The sequence below is a fragment of the Miniopterus schreibersii genome, assembly GCF_964146895.1.
Source record: "Miniopterus schreibersii genome assembly, chromosome: 11".
Classification (NCBI taxonomy): Eukaryota; Metazoa; Chordata; class Mammalia; order Chiroptera; family Miniopteridae; genus Miniopterus; species Miniopterus schreibersii.
In genome coordinates this window covers 55,365,250-55,383,322 of record NC_138111.1, presented here as the reverse complement: position 1 = coordinate 55,383,322, position 18,073 = coordinate 55,365,250, and the positions used below count along the sequence as shown (strand labels likewise).

At 41.5% G+C, this 18,073-nt stretch overlaps 1 protein-coding gene across 1 annotated transcript in view; it reads left to right on the top strand.

Moving 5' to 3' along the window:
* The window catches only part of SLC24A2 (solute carrier family 24 member 2), a 204,841-nt gene that overhangs the window by 95,692 nt on the left and 91,076 nt on the right, over positions 1-18,073 (top strand). The gene's annotated exons all lie outside the window — the stretch shown is intronic.

The window sequence follows — 18,073 nt, the reverse complement described above, 5'->3', positions numbered from 1 at the left end:
GAATTCTTTGAATCTAACGTCCTGAGGATTGGCCTTGGTTTGGCAGGTTTTCCCTCTTTGTTAGAATCCGACAGGTGTGGCAGTGCCCCTTACTAACTGGGTGGCCTTCAAACAGGTGGTTTGACCTTGCTGCCCACCTGGAGAAGGACGGTCGGATGTCTCCCTCCCGGGGAGCTGTCCCTGTTGTAGGAGCTGCCGGCTGCCTGCGCCCGAGGCGGCTTCTGACACTGCGGTTAGTGTGGGCGCCTTTGCCTAGGAGAACTAGGTAGCAGGGCCGTGCTGGCCAGAGGCTCGTCATCGCTTATACGTCTCTCCGGCCTTCCGCAAACACCCCTTACCTCTCCGCCAGTGGGGGAGCAAGGAGGCTCAAACTCGGGGTTCACCGTAAGAGGTGTTTAACTCAAGCGACACCCCCAGTGGCCTTGCTTATCGTGGGCCTCCTGTTTGTGCTGCTTGTGGAATCAGCATTTTCCCACCTACTGATGGGAGCTAATGATTCTTATAAAGAGATAAGAACCTACATTCACTTAAATGACGGGGCTTAATAATAGATATAGAAATCATACCCAGCTGATTAATTTCGTAAGCACTCTGTCCTGCTGCTAATAAATCTTACTTCCTCCTCTCCTCTTAATCCAGAAATGGTCTTCTTTTGCTCATGTTTATGTTGTCCTGCCTTTAAATTACCTTTAGTGCCCCATTCCCCTGTCTCCTCCTTGGCGATCCTTGGTCAGGGTGCTGTTCTGAGCAGTGCTCACTGCCCCACCTCATCTCAGGGACATAAGTCACATGAAAACAGCCGCAAATGTCCGCATCTTTTCGATCCTTCCCACTGCTCCTTATGTCTCTAATTTTAGAGTCGTGTTTGCGTCTTGTTTTCTTGGGTCAGATTTTCACTGCAAGGGACTTAGGAAATGCCAATACAGACCATCTGTAAGTCCCTAAGGTAAAAAGGAGGACTTCTAAGGGTTTTGACAGCTAAATGTACCTGTAAATAACTTACTAAATCCTTAGGTTCTATGGGAGAGATATAGATGACTGTCACTTACTTTTTGTTGAGGAAGAGTTCACCATATTGGAGGTAAAAATAAATCAAAGCAGATTGTGAATACCTCTGTAATAGAGGAATCCTCATGAGATGAAGGAAAGGGAAATCAGTTTTATCTGGGAAAACCTTGGAAGGCTTCGTGGAAGAGGTGAGAGTTAAAAGATGGAAGGAAATTCAACAGATATCTGCAGAGAGATGGGCCAAGGATAATATTACAGACAAGTGATACAACTAAACAACTAGCAACTTTCCCTCAGAGTGTGTGTGCGTGTGTGTGTGTGCCCATGCGCGTGTGCACTCGCCTGTGTGTATACATATGTGTTTGAGGATGGGGGAAGGAATTGTTGTGTGAAACACATACCTGCAAAGATTATTTGCAGCCATATTTTTAAGGCTATAAAAGCCACAAAAACTTATTTTCACTTTAAATATGCCCCACGAGATAATGTCAGGGAGGGAGAGAGGAAGAAAATTGGAAAACAGTGTTTACATCTTGTTGCTGCCTGATTAGCACATCCTTGAAAAAGGAAAGCTTGTCATTATCTATCAAAACCTTTCTGGTGGAACTGCGTGTCTGTCCAACTTATCCCGCCCAGTTTGAGCTCCCCCACCATCCATTCTTCCCAGCAGTGACCTTGCTTTTAAAGGTGAACCTGTCCTGACATCACTGATGTTTTGAATTCGGCATTCAGCACTTTAGAGGAATTTCTTTTGAAGGAGATAAAGTGTGTCAGCCCTAAGTGACAGCACACCCCCCCCTCCCCCGGCTTGCTGCTGAGAAGCATACGGGGTTTTGTGACAATCAGTGGAAAGGGCAATTTCAAAGAAGAGAAACTATCTGTTGGACGAAAACACAATTTCCAAATCTTCAAGGGGAGGCTGAGAACAAGCAAGAAATTCAAATGGTTTCTATTTACTTTGTGAGGAAAAGAAACATATAAGAAGGTTTATATGTAGCCGAACGTGTCTGTCTGACTCTTAGCTGGACAGATAACTAGGATTCCTTGCATTCTGGCTGAAGCTCAGGTCCTGCCGAACCATTGCGCCTGTCAATATTGTGTTGTTTTAGCTCATTTCCAGAGTAATCTCCCTCACGTCGTCCCGGTTCCTCTTCCCAGCACTCCAAGGACGGATTCCCACAGGTTGGGGCTGGGGAGGGCGTAGCCGGAGAGGCCTGGAGCTTTCACCAGATCTCGAAGCTGGGAAGACTTGAAACAGGTCCCCTGACCCAGGTCCAGTGCCCTTTGCATTTCAAACACAGCTGCTTCACCAGGGATCAGTGCCTTAACGTTTTTTTAACTTTATTTTTACTATGGACACTATTACAGATATCCGCATGCTCTCCCCCTTTGCCCTGTACCCCTTCCCTCTGGCCACCACCACACTGTCGTCTGTGTCTGTTGGTCATGCATATATGTCCTTTGGCTAATGCCTTCGCCTTCTTTCATCCAGGCCCACCCCCTCCTCTGTGACAGCTGTCAGTCTGTTCCATGCCTCCATGCCTCTGGTTCTGTTTTGTTCATTAGATTCCACACCAACTGGACAAGGAAAATTCCCTCAGAGGTTTCTTATAAACTGAGTTTATATTTGTGATTCATAGTGAACAATCAGAGCAAACTCTTCTTTCTTACAGAACCAATGTAGGGAGCCCAGAATTCTTATTCTCCTGTTTAGTTTGATGTCTGTCCAAAGTCTGTTCTGAGGTTTTCAATCCATGGTTGGTTCATGAAAAAGACCCTATTTGTGATGGCGCTGTAATAACCTGGTTATTACTTAACAGGAAAGGAGGAAAGGGAAGACTAGATACAGGCAGGCCACTGACACGCCTTTGCCAAAAAGCTGCATTTGCCAAAAATCTGTTCCCCGAGGACTGATGGGGAAAGGGACTGGACAGAGGCAGTTTAGAGGCATGCCCAGTGAGGCCTGAGTGACAGAAGGTACCCACCTGTCTGCCGGTCATACCTGGGAGCAAATTAGTGGCCAGGATTGGTGTGACCTCTGCAAGGTCAAAAACCTGAATATTTAAACTTCCAAACAAAGGAAGTGCTAGCTAGCTCAGCACTCCCTCCCTCCCTCTCCCTCCCCCTCCCCCTCCCCCTCCCCCTCTCTCTCCCCCTCCCCCTCCCCCTCCCCCCCTCCCCCTCCCTCCCTCCCTCCCTCCCCCTCTCCCTCTCCCTCTCCCCTTCCCTCTCCCTCCCCCTCCCCCCTCCCCCTCCCTCCCTCCCTCCCCCTCTCCCCCTCCCTCCCCCTCTCCCTCTCCCTCTCCCCCTCCCTCTCCCTCTCCCTCTCCCTCTCTCCCTCCCTCCCTCTGGTGCACCACGTTCCTGGCTGTACTGTGGTAGGGGGATGCACTCCCCTGTGCGCACATGGCTCATGGCCGTTTTGGACTCCACACATGGACTAATAAACTTTAATTAGCTTAAATGCTAAACTACACCCGGCTACAACATAGAACAGAAGCTCTGGATATTGGCCTTGTTTCTGGCTCTGCTAGAACCCCAGCAGCACCTTTTGCAGGACTGGCTTAAGGGGCAGGGGACTTTGGAACCCGAGAAACGGAACTTCACACGCGTGATGCCTTCTTCCACATCCCATCCTCCCCTGCAAATCTTAGAAAATGCATTTTCTGGAGATATCGCAAGAACCTCACTCCCACCAGCGACAGGGGAGTTTAATTCTTCAGTAACGTTTAGGTAAATGTAACTTTTGACTTAGAGATCACAGAGCGAGGACACTCATAGAATCATTCACCTTCAAAACTTTCAGCGCAGACAAGTAACCTTAATGATGACAAATATTCCTGATGAAAAATTCTATTTTCAGTTATTTATAAGTATTCATTAATCAAAACATGAAAAGTGGCATGGTTAGTTTTTTTAAAATATAAAATAAACATGAACATTTTCAAGCATGTTTCTTATCTAAAAATATAGAGAAAATATGCATAAGCTCAGGGCAAGTGAGGAAAGCAGAACTGGAATTAAAATTTTTCAAGCTAGAATTGATTAAGCACACAGACCTTGGGTCTAGACTCCCTGGGTTCAAATCTCAGCTCCTTCACCTATTATATAATAGGTTTTGGGCAAGCGGTTTTATTTTCTGCTTCCTCAGTTTCCTCAGTTTTCCCATTCTGTAACATGGGGACAAAAATAGAACGTATAGGCTGTTATAAGGATTTAATACATGGACCCTTCCTGTCCTGGTAAGCATGTAATGTCACCTTAAAAAATTATAAGCATCTCAGTTTAGTATGAATGTTCTTATACTTCAAAATCCAGTCTTCTGCCTACATTCATTTGAATCTGAATGTCCTAATACCTCTATTTACTTATTGCCAGAAGAGCAGAAATCAGCAATTCTAAGCACCATCTCTCCCCACCACCAGTAATACCAATACTTCCACCACTGGCATTTCCAACTCTGCACCTTGTTCTTACTTTACCTAAACCTTTGATCTTTAGATGGGAGGTGCCATTCCTCGCTAACCTCCAAGTTCACAACTGTAGTGTTGATCTGGACTAGTGCGTCTCCAGGTATGAGGTGTGTCATAGGCAGTTTATTATTCACATTGGAATTGATGAGATTTGCTAGTGGGTTGGATGTAGGAGAAAAGCGGAGGGGAAAAGTTAAGCTAGACTCCTAATTTTTTTGGCTTGATCAGTAGGGTAGATGGTAGTGCCATCCTCTGATAAAAGGTAGATGGAAGAGTAACAGGTTTGTGAAGTAGAAATAAATATTTCCAGTGAGCATGTGCTGCTTTTATAGTCCAAACACATACATGTTATGGTAAGTGTTAAAAAATATATTGAAACAACCCAAAATAAACCAAAGAAATATGAAGATGTTTTGTAACATCTAAATTTGTGATGGGACTGATTCCAACAGCAAAGAGAGACACCTACCTTAGTAACATCTGTGAAAGTGGACCTGGTCCTTGTGAAATGCTGTGCCCACTAGACATTGAATGGACATGGCCAATTGGCAGTGTCTGTGCAAGTTTAGAGGGGACAAAGTCAGGACTAGGTATGTCTGTTGATGGTATTTAAGTCCAAGGGATTGAGTACAGAGTCCTTGAAAGTGAGGAAGAGAAGTCCGTAAGGTAGAAGGAAAACCATTGGAGACAAATGCTGAGCTGTCCAGTGAGATATGGGGACAGGGAAGTAGCCACTGTCTTTATATCATAGTGGTCTTTGGTGACTTGGACAAGAATATTATCCCTAAAGTAGTGATCAGCCCCCTGATTAGTCTCCCAGCTTCTACATTTAACCTCCTTCCCACCTACATAGCAGCAAACGCCATCTTTTTATTTTTTTTTTATTTTTTTTTAAAGAGAGAAATATCAATGTATGAGAGAAACATCGATCAGCTGCTTTTCGCACACACCTGCACCAGGGATCAAACCCACAGCCCAGGAATATGCCCTGACCACAAATAGAACCAGCAACCTTCATTGCTCAGGATGACGCTCCAACCAACTGAGCCGCACCAGCTAGGACCAAAAGCCTTCTTTTTAAGACAAATCCCATCAGCCACTTGATTGAAAACCTTCATGGGCTTACTTACCATTTGAACTTAGAATAAAATCTAAACTCCCGGGGCTAGACAAAAGGACGAGGTGAGTGAGGCACAAAATTTAAGAGGGCACCCAAAATCTTAGTAATCAAGATAAATATTATTTTAATGAAGTAATTTTTAAAAAAATCAAATAGGTAAACTACAGCCCAGGGACCAGCCACTTGTTTTTATATATACAGTTTTATTGGAATCAAGGCCTGGATTAGGGTGATATGAATGAGAAAGGGTCATGGGAGTGCTGGGTCGCAGCCTGTATTTAAAATCTTGAACTTTTGGTTCATCATGGAATTTTTGCTAATGTTGATTTTTGAAATACTGCATTTATATCACTTATATTTCTGAGGGTTTTTTTGTTTTAGTTTTTTTAAAATACATTATTGGTTTCAGAGAGAAGAAGAGAGAGGGAGAGAGACATAGAAACATCAATGATGAGAGTCATTGATCGGCTGCCTCCTGCACGCCCCTCACGGGGATCGAGCCCGCAACCCAGGCATGTGCCCCGACCTGGAATAGAACTTCGACCTCCTGGATCCTAGGTTGATGCTCAACCACTGAGACACGCTGGCCAGGCTATTACTGAGTTTTTCAGTGCTCCCTAAATGAGACATTTGCCTCATCCTTGCAAACTCCATATCACGTATATACTTTCCAGTGAACGTGTTGCTTTCATGGTCAAAAACATAAATGCATAAATACAAGTTTAAGTTTTTAAAAATTTTAAGCAATTGAAAATAAACCCCAAACACATGATGTTTTGCCCGGTAGTACAGAGAGAATGGCTCCCAACTTTCACATCTCAAAAGGTAAAGATTCAACTTCTTATTTTCCAAATCAATCTCATCTTATGCAGTGAGTGTCATTGAGGCACATGGATTAATAATAGCGGGAGAGCCATTTGAGATAAAACTGGTAATGCTTTTATGGAAAGGTTCCAGGCAGATTAACATTGTATAAGGTATAATGCTTTGTGACTACTTAAATAAGTTTTGAAAATAATTTTATTTTGTGACTTCTTAGCAGAGGGAAAGGCTTTTCTTATTTACCAGATTACCAACCAAAAGAGCCAGGCAGCCTTAATTTCTTTATTCATCTAATAAATACATATTATTATACTGAGTCACAAAGGACCTTAGAAATCTATTAACAAACATTTTTAAGAGTGCATGTCACCGGTTTGAGGTTTGTTTCATAAAATAAATATGTGTAGGCTTTCCATATATTTTGTTTCTCTAATTTTTTCTCCCCTTTTCTCTCATCACTGTGCCTTATGTTTTAAAGGTTGGCTCGCTTCCTCTGTGAATAGCTGGATAAATGGATTCAGCAGGGCCTAAAAGCTATTGACTCTCATCTTAGTTAAGCTCTTATATTACAGGAAATGTGTCTATCTCAGTTTCCCTATTCGAGATTTAAGAATTCCCTAATGCAAAATGCTGTCATCATTACACTGTAAGTCCAAACAAGGTAGTTGGTGAGAAAGGCCTGGGTGTATTCCACCCACATAAATGTCTCCAAAGCATTTTCCCTCACTGCTCAGTTGTAATTTCTATCATCTGGCTGGATGATGGTTGGCATGACTAGTAGGTAGAATGCTGTCCCTTGTCACAGAGGCTGGGCAGAATTTTAAGGGAACAGCTAGATGCATGCAAGGCCCCTCGAGGCCTAGGCTGGGAACTTCCACCACATTCTGTTGGCCAAAGCAAGTCACAAGACTAGCCCAGTTCCAGGGGAAGGGAAATAAACTCTACCTCCTGATGAAGGGGGAGAGGTGAGGGGTGAGGAGGCCTATTAAGTCACCATTGCAAAGGTACATGGATACAGGGAGGGGAATAATTGCAGCCATTTGCAAACAAACTACCACAATTAACAAAGTGGGCAAGCCCACTCAGTTCCCTAGAACACAGTAGTACCTTTACCTGGTGACTTTTTAATAGGTTATATGGGGAAGGGAATAAAGAGCTGTGGAAGAGAACCTTTGTCTTGGTAAAACAACTTGTAAGCGCAAAATGGCAATTGTTTGATGAGAAAATGGAAAAACTGAAGATTACACTCTCATTTATCTGGGATGACTAATGACTGACTTACCCAGTTCTCCTTGGTTATATGAAGTTGAACTTCTTGGCCAGGGCTTCTGAGAGATTCTGAGTTTGTTCAGGGGTAGGAATTTCAACCTGACTATCTGCCATCTCTGAATTTTGGTGTCTAATTGTTCTAGTTATAGATTCGTGTAATTTTTTATTCTTATATGTGGCTTATTAGGTGCTTGTAGGAATCCAGAAATTTTGCATATGTTAGTGTATTTAATGTGATAACCAAACAACCCTCTGAGATAGCTGTCATCTGCATATTACACGTGTAGGAACTGGCTGGAGGCCACAGGACTAGTCACTGGCAGAGCCAGGGCTCTTTAAAACACCCCGTTCTGCAGTGTCACCCATGGCTTTACCCACCTGAATCATACCCTGTTTGTTTTCAATACTTAGTGTTAGACACAAATGTCAAAATCTAACTCATTGGAGTATAATTAATCCATTACCAAAATAAGCAAAATAGGGATTCCTTAGATATCCTAGCATGTTTAAATGCTTATTTGTGAATCTCTAATTTGATAGAGGGAAGAGGTAAAAAGAAAGTATTAGAATCATCTGCTTAATGAATATTTATTGACAATAAAGATAAATTCAATTTACTAAAACTTAGCTTTCTATAAAACTTCTTAAGAATGTATGTGTTGGATGAAAGGGGGTCTCATTAGGAGAAACTAGCCTTTTCTCATTCAATTAAATGCTGTCTAGCGGCCTGAAAGTCTCTGCCACTCCAGGTTTCGACATACCTACAGATCCCACCTGGTCCATAGCCTCAAGCCTGCAGAGAAAACTGGGCCAGTTAGTCCTGGGCATGAACCCCAACTTTATCCAGTACTGCATCCATGGCCTTGGGCTATTTACTGAGCCTCCCAGAGCCTCACTTTTTCCAGCAGTAAAATGGGATTGATGATGGCTTTTGGAGCTATAAATATTAAATGAGGTGATGCATTTAAATTAAGTTGTTCACATGCTAAGCGCTATTGATTTGTCTCTCACCTGCATTTTTCAACAGAAGCTAGCACAAAACAAAGCACAGCAAGCCCCGAAGCCCAGCTGACTTCACAATCATTATTGTTCTTTTACGTTCTTGTCTTTCTCCCACACTGAATGTTTATAAAACTGGTGTGATGGGTAACAGCATTCAATAGGCTTTAAGACCAGCCCCGCTCGCTGAGTAACGAGCTGTCCTTACGCCATCCGGTTACTTCAGGCTTCGAGCTGCACTTCCTTCCAGCTGCCAAACAAAGGCCATGCTCACAGTTCTCCTGATGCCACAAGACAGCCACGGGAGAGCGCCCAGCACAGTGCCCGGCACTTCCCGACTCCCTTGTTCTATTGCCTTTGGCATTTACAAGCACATGCACCCATTGCCAAAAGGCCCTGGCAGGTAAAAAGGAGACTTTTCTCCTTTTCTTCACTCATTCATTTTGGGGTTTTCTGCCTCCCTGTTTCGTGTTCCTGCAAGGTGAGCACAATCACGGTTGTAAACCACCCAAAAGGCTACCAAAGCCCTGGAACGAACACAGTCGGGCGCAGTGCGTGCCTGTCTCCAGAGTGGCCTTGGGCGCTCTGCCCAGCCTCTGCCCCCTGAATAGAATTGGACCATCTGCAGTGACAGTCAGATCTCTTTCCTGAAGAGCTGGAACTAATTGAGAATGTGTCAGGGTGTGTAACATGCTTTGTGCCGCCTTCTGCATTAGCTGGCCTCTGCCAGAGCCCACTTCTGTGGCATCAGGCTTTCAATTGGGTAGACTAGATGGGTCCTTTAGGAATCCCCCCTTTCTGTCAGTTAGCAGCGGATAATTTGTGTCCTTTGAAATAACATCTTTCAGCTTGCAAAGGGTATTTCGAAAGCATTAAGCCCGTGATTCTTCTTAACCCTTTTAGGCTCACAGATCCTTTGGGAATCTGATGGAAACTATGGATACTCTTCCCCCTGCCCCTGAAATTCATATATGTACATAATTTTACAGTTTCAGAGCTTTCACAAATTCCTCCCCAATACAGACTGTGGACCCCAAATTCCAGCACTAAGTAGCATTTTTATTTATAAATGTCTTTGTGGTCCCTATTGTCCACCAATAAACCAAAACCAAAAAAGCAGTCAGGAAATGGGTACTTGTGTCTAAAGCAGCTTTTTTTTTTTAACGAAACAAATTATTTTTATTGATCTGCTCTTGTGGGTTGATGGGATAAGTGGGGAACAGAAGACGTCTTAGCAAATAAAGCAGATACTTTGTCTTACACATATTAATAACTAGCCTGGGGACAAACTCGTAAGTATAAACATAATTGATCATATCAGAAACACGCCATTGGGAGGCATTAACCTGTTAAGGCAGCTTTTTACCTATTACATACACAGGAAATCCACACACAAAGTATCATGATTATATAGGAGAGTGCCCATCTCCTTCGACAATAGCATGTGAATGTTTAGGGGTGAAGATAGCATAACATCTGCATCTTACTTTGAAGTGATTTCAAAAAGTTATAAATATATACATATATTGATAAAGCAAATATAGGAAATGTTAACAATTACTGAATCTAAGTGGGGGGAATATGGCTACCCATTGGACTACTCATTGAACTTCTATGTTTAAAATTTTTCATTATAAACACTTAGACAGTGGGCGCACACACATTATTTTGAGAAAAATGTTAACATAAGCACAGTCTTTCACTCTCAGGCTGGATTTTCTTCAGTCAGGTGGCAAGCCTCTTCCCATTGGTTCTGTGTATTTTCATTGTATCAGAATCCTGTCCAAAGACGTCCAACGTTACTGTAGTTTAGTAAATAGTAAACTTTCAGTGCTGATGTTATGCAGTGTTATGTGATTGTTACCAGCACTTATAATGCTTTCTGGGCAGTAAGCTTGGGCAGTAGGGCCCATTACAACCCCATGTGTCTAGTACCATCTCCAGAAGTTCTCAAATGGCTAAGCCAGGGCTTCAGAGCCAGCAGTAATTAGGAAGAAAGCGTTTGTCACAGGATATTCCTCATGTCATTGCCTCCTAATTCTGCAGATTTGTAATTCCGGTGCTGAAAATAGTACTGAATATTTGGCCAAGAAGATGGCGCTGGCTCTCAGATCGGTACCCCCGGCTCGGTCTGACAGTGATGCAGTTAGGGTTCCCAGAGCATATCTTTTCCATTTCTGTTCCTGTGAGGCTACATCTGTTTTTAGTAGTGCGCAATTTCCGTTATGCTATTGACAGATAACAGATAAGATATGCCCGAGGAGACTGCGGCCACTATCTGGAGCCAGAAATGTTATTTTAAGAGCCGAACCTCCAACATCGTCAGCAGAAATAGAGCACTACCCTTACTTTAGGGCAGATCGCCACTTCGTCTCTGTTTTCTGGTTTTATACTTTGTCTTTTACGACTATCAGGATGCATGACATTGGAAATCATAGTTTATTTTTAAAATAAAAAGTCATGTACTTTTTGTTCAAAGCGAGGCTAATGATTTCCTTTAATAGTTCTATGAAGCTTAGATGGCTTCCATTTTCTGAATAAATTCCCTTCTGTCCTTCATGGAAGGTGAATTCGGTGTTTTTGTTTACCCGGGGAATGCAGAGAGAGTGGTGCATCGGAGCCAGGGAAGCACAGTCATCAGGAACGTGGTATTTCAGTCCCACAGCCGCCTCTTACTGCCTGTGTGGTTTGGGGCAAGTCAGTTAACCTCACTAGGCCTTCCTCTCCTGATCTTTAAAATGGATATAATAGAAATTGAGCATCCATAGGCAAAGGAAAAAAAATAGGATCATAACCAAAACTCACATACTATACAAAAATTAACTTAAAATGGGTTATGGGCTTAAATATAAACCATAAAACCTAAAAATTTCTAGAAAAAAATATAGGATAAAATCTTTAGGACCTAGGACTAGGAGAAGAATTCTTAACTGTACTATCAAAACCAATGCATCAAAGGAAAAGTTGACAAATTAAAAACTTCTGTTCTGTGAAAGACCATTAAGAGACCATTAAGAGGATGAAAGGACAAGTTACAGTTGGGGAGAAAATATTTGCAAACCACATATCTGGCAAAGGAGTTGTATCGGATTTCACTTATTTATTATTAAACACGCATTTATTGAGCATCTAACACCACTGTGCTAAATACTGTGGAATAATATAAAATGGGGAAAAAGCATGGTCTCTGTCCTCAGAAGGGTGCTCAGTAATGGGAAAGAAAGAAATGAGACGAATAATACAAAAGAATGAATTAGGGAGTAAATGGAGGAGTCCCATGAGGTGTGAATGGAATATGGAAGTAGCCAGGCAGCGTTTGAAATAAATGTCCATGTGTCCCCTTTTGGCATGAATGATCTTGGTTTCCTCCTGGTCTCTCTTGGGAACAGGAGTGCAGATCAAGGAATGGAACCAATTCTCAGTATCAGTACATTTGATATATCATTTGATCTATATATTTGCTATATCCACACATCTGTTATGTACTTGATATTTGTGCCCTTTGTTGTTTTCCCAGCACTTACTTACTTTTTCATTTATATTAGTAAATGTTTAAATTGGGTATACATAATATTCATTTGCTTCCTGGTAGTTCCAAAACTAAGTTCAGCAAATCTGGCACCCCTGTTTTTCTGCATGTGTGGAAATTGTGTCAGAGTTCTTTAGCAGTCAGGTGCTGGTATGGTGCCAATGAAATTTTTAGAATCATATGTTAAAATGTGGTGGAGAATTAATATGTTGTATTAATGAGGTTGCACACTATGTAGGAGACCATAAAAGTGAAAAGATTACTTGTATCAAAACCACAAAGTTATAGATCATATTACATTATATTCAAATTAGAGACTTTGTTCTCCAAGGAGCTCAGGATTTCTTTTCGTCTTTAATCTTAAATCTGTGAAAAAAAATTCTTTAAGAAACTTTGTTGCCAACAATATTGTCAAAAATTAAATTACATCTTCAATTTTATCAGTTTCAAGATGTTCTTTAAATATCTAGTGCCATTTGCTATATGTTGGTTGTAATTTTATAGAAGTTATGTTCTCGTAATCTTTGCTAGTTTCTTCCCAAACCAGAATGCATACTAAATCCAGCATTAATAAATTAATCATAAAGTATGATTACAGAATTGATGGTTAGGCCACAGTTAACCCACTTAACTGTGCCCCTAAACATAACACTTAATATTAAGTGATTTAACTACTACCCTATTCTGTCTAGTTAATTTATCATAATAACATTCTGGAATGTTACTCCATAAAAATAGAGATTTTTATCAGTTTTGGTCACATATTTATCCCTAGAACCTAGAAGAATGTCTGGTATATACTAAGAGTCCAATAGATATTATCAAATAAATATTGTTAAGTGACTGAATGAATTGTCTTTGTTCAAAACTTACTATTCAGTCTTCCTGTTGATGCTTCAGACACAATAAATGTGATTATTTCATGCTTTTAGTTGTTCTTTCCCTGAAACAAAGAAAGAGCCCTAGTCCTGCAAGTGACAGAAATAAAGACTGGGCACATGTGCTTCCAAATAAACTAAACATAGAGCAGTATCACAAGGCCATGGCGATAAATGGGACCACCAGAGGGCCCCACTCTTCCAAACTACTGCTGAGCTATAAGCTCCTTAGTACAAGTCAGTTTGTTATATGGATAAACTAGTTGGCAGTGTTACTTGAACCTATGCCATTGTGAAGGTCATAAAAAGTCCCTCCATGACCTACAAGAGACAAAAATGATAATGATAATTCATGACAATTGTAGGTAAGTCTAAATAATAATGCTGAAGGAGACAAGAAAATATACTTTCTCTATTCCCAGACACCAACTTTTGTACCATATGAACACAAATGAAATGTCATTCTTCATTCACAGCAGTCGCTTGGCAATTATTATCTGGCCTCCACTGAAAGAGCTCATAAATAGTTCTCAATATACATTAACAATTTTTACTGTATTTGCAGTTCTAATGTCTTCAGCCTCTTTCACACAGTCCACTGCCAGGAAAGTCCCACTTTATTGTTTCCCCAACACCGAGACAGGCTCAGGAGCCCAGCTGTCTGAGTTTATATCCCAGCTCTGCCACTTCCTGGCTCTGTGGCCCTGGACAAACTGTCCAACCTCCATCAGCCTCAGGGTCCTCATGTATTAAAGGGGGTGGGGTGCTTATAACACCTATTACTGTGAAAATGCAAAAAGATATTATATATGAGGCACTTGGTACATATTGAACTTTCAATAAATATTATTCATTATTACGGAAATCTGCTTTATTTGCAGCAAATTATTCTGTGGTGTGTACAGCATCAGCATTTGTTGGACTTTTTTTTTTAATTCAGATCATCTTAGACACTTTCCTTTAAAATAAAAAAAGTAAGGGATCTCAGAGGGAAGGTGGGGAGGGAAAAGTGGGTGGGGAGAGATTAATCAAAGAACTTATATGTTTATAAGCATAACTCATGGACACAGACCAGTGGTCTGGGGAAGGCCTGGGGGTGGGATGGATGCTGGGTGGAGGGGATCAATAGGGGTAAAAAGGGGACATCTGTAATGTTTTCAACAATAAAGATAAAGAAACTTAAAAAAAGAATAAATAAATAAATAAAATTAAAATAAATAATTTAAAAGTAAGGCAATCCAGAATTAATATATGGATGCACTTGAGGTTCTTTAGTGGTCACAGGAAATTTGGGTGACTAGTGCCAGAACACCTCTAACAGATTGTCTTTGATTGGCATATCAAAACGGTTCATTGGCAATTGTGAGAATTGTTCATACAGTGCCACAAAGTATATTAGCAACATCTGGACTAGTCAGGGGGCGGTGAGAGATGGCAGTGGTAGTTGGGTTGTTAATTCCTAAATTAAGTGACTTAACCAGGTGCTTAGTATCCTGAGTACAGAAGCAGCCTGAGGCACTTTCTGCTTCTGTCTCTCCATTTATAAAATGGGGATTACTGTCTTACACATACCTGCTTAATAGGAAAGATTAAAATAGCAGCTTTAAAGGATGGATCTAAGTAATCGTCATGGCTGTGAATTTAGCCAGGGGCTTGGTTACTGACACAGGAACGCACAGTCCCCACTCGGCCTGAGTGGCCTCTCTTCCATGCCACCTGGTTGCATTTTAAGTAGCCACATTAGGGACCATGGAGGCTCCGGGTTGAATACTGTTCTCAAGCATCTTACAGCTATTTGAGAGGCTGGTTGGGAGAATTGGGTGTGGTATGCATCCCATACAGCTTACCAATTCTGTGGGAAATATATAAAATTCCTTTGGCCAAATAAATGAAACTGACAGGTAAGAGAGGAAGAATAGTAAGTAGGTAGCAAAATTCCCACCTGAACTGGGCTTTCCACCAGGGAGAATCAACAGGTATTAACAGCAGCATCCCAGGTGCTCGATTACTCAATTGCTTGCAGTAATTAGGGAGGGGGCCAGTTTAAATTGCATAAAGGGCTGCATTACACAATACTTTTTTAAGCAAAAGATGTATTTCTTATGTCCTGGCCTGGTGGGTGTCCTGCTTTCAGGAATGAAGAGGAGGGCTTGTTGGCATACCAGAGCCCCAACTTGAAACCCTTCAGGATGCATTTTATGAATTATTTTAAATGTTCTTCAAGAATTGCTGTATATACTATGGATTTGGCTTAACAGATCTTTCCTATAGCTGGCACAGCCTTTGAACTGACCACCAGGAATTGGGCTTTCAAATTAGCACAGCCCAAATGTATGATGTTTTGCTGTGTTTAAAATTAAGGGGATTAAACAGCAAAATTCGTAATAAGAATGCCAAGATTAATCCTTAAAGTCACCCTGTGTGTGGGGGCAGGGGGGAGTATTTTAAGAGACTGTCTTCTATAACATCTGATGGATTAGAATAAACTTGCCAGATGTTCAGTGGCCCTGAAAATAAATGCACAACACCAAGGCCAACCCAAAACCCAGATAATTTAGCTAAATAATCGAGTGGTTAGAAAGACTACGGTCTATACACAGTTGGACTGTTTTTTCGTCACCTTAACTAGTTATTCCCAATGTAATGAAAACCCCTTTAAAATTGAATTCCTAACATAATCAGCAGCCCATTGCCAGGACTGGGAGGCTGCTTCAACATGTAATTTGAGTGAGGCTAAGTCAGATGAGCGGCAGGAATTATCAGTAGATGTGGGTAAGCCCCTGAAAATGAGCAATGACTGTCCTATGTCACATTTATCATCTCTTTTGCAACAGGGCTACGTGAAAGGCAAGTGGAGGGGTGTTATAATGGCCTCAGCTGCCGTTGGTGTGGGTACTTAAATTTATGTTGTAAACTGATGTGTATTCATGCCTACAAATTACACCTGAGAGAAAACTAACAATGTCAACCTCTGCTGACATACAGCAGTGGGAGATTTTGTAAAGGATTTCAGACTGTTCTCTGCACTCGGGTTTTTCTTTGTAGCATCCATGTACAAGGCATTTCTTTTCCTTTATTGTGTCTTATGATCCTCCTTGCTTGTGATAGAAAAAGGAAGTTAATGGGGTGGATATTTTTTCTTCCTTTCAAACCAAAAGACAGGCTTGGATTTTTTTTTCTTTCTTCAAATGTTTTCTTTAAATATGTTTTTTAAACCAGACTCTCAGCTGGTGATATTTTGCTCTTTTAAAGACCACCCCTTTCATCCTCTTCCTTCATATTCTTTGGTATCAGTCCCAGCTCATAATTGTCTCCCATTTAGCCACAAGGTGTAAATTTGCTAACTGAAAAGGCGTGCCCTAACAGTTCATCTCCACGTATGTCCAAAGCCTGAGCTGGCTGCACTGGATAATTTCCCTGGGGGATTGTTCTGTGTAATGTGGGGCCATTTGTTGAGCTGTCTGATGTGGAAGAAGAGAAAATGAAAGGACCTGCCAGACAGAAGCAGGATCATACAGTGCCTTTGAGAGCAAAAAGCAAAATCAAAGGGCAATTTCAGGTCCACTCCAGTTCCCCAAGCATATGCCTGGGAACTAGAGATTCAGGATTTTTTTATTAGTATTTTTAGAAAAGTCACTAAGAGAAAGCCCCAAATCAGGGGGTTATGACAAAATTAGAAATGCCCGTGGGCTGTGCTCAGAAATTACCACCAATTCAGAATACTTCTGTAGATGCCTCAGAGATACTGATTCTTCAAGGGTCTACAGAAATGTTTGAACTAGAAGAAAAAATATACATTGATATTGACTCTAAACTCCAAAAAGGTGTCTACAAGGTAATTAAATGTCTAATTGAATATTTATCAACTTAATTATTAAACTTAGGCTTCTTACAAATGACGTGAAAACAAATTGTGGGTTCGTTTTTCTCACTTTTCAAGGTTTTGAGCATGCCAATCATAAATTCAATAAATTGCATGTAGCCAATAATTTGAAATGCAAAAGTATAGGAATCCTTTTCTTTTTCTTTTTTTTTTCTTTTTTCACAAAAACGTATATTTTAGGTGGGATGTCAGGGCCACTTAATGTTCTTGCGTATGACGTGCGTGGTAGGACTGAAAGAGAGAGCCTCGGGCCCTGCGCCTGTCGGCTTGTCTCGGGTGCGCGGTGACTCTGAAGATGCAGATCTGCAGACTGCAGTGGGGAGGACCGCAAGGGGGAAGGTTCCAGTTCTTTCTTGCTGCGCGCATTCACAGCTGAGGTGAAGTGACCGAGGGAGTAGTCTGAGCATGAGGAAAGTCACAAGACGCCTGCCTTTGCGTCATTGGGCACAGGAAGGTGCCCAGGTCTTTTGAAGGAGTGTTCATATTAAGTTGGGGCATGTTCATAGAACTCCATTGTCACTTTATCTGAGTTGTGTTCTCTCCCAGCAGATGGCCATGCCCTCACATGTCCCTGTGTTGTAGTCAGTCAACTTTTCTCAACTTGACAGATAGTTCCATTTTTAGCATGAAAAATTTGGAGTGGTGGGGGTAGGAAGGAAGGTGGATTGTCTGAGTTCCGTGTGTGATGATCCTAGTCTAATTCGGTGACCTCACTTCTTCAGGCTTCATTTGTTTTTACTGACCACACGTAGAGCAGTGAATGTTGACTCCCTCCAAAAGACATGGAAAGTGATACTTCCTTCTGACCCTGTTCCCAGCAATAACCACTAATAGCACTTTGGTATAATTCTTGCAGAGATTTTTCTTTACATATACTAAAGTATTATTGATTTTGTTATAAAATGATATAATAAGGAAGGCGTAAATTCTTTTTACTTAACAGTATATCTTAGATATATTTTCATGTCAGTATGTGTGCACTCACTTCATTCATTTTAAGGACCACATGGTATTCCACCTCATGGCTCGGCCCTAATTGATTTAACTGCCTTCTATTGCTGGGCATTAAGGTTGCCCATTCGACTTTGATCT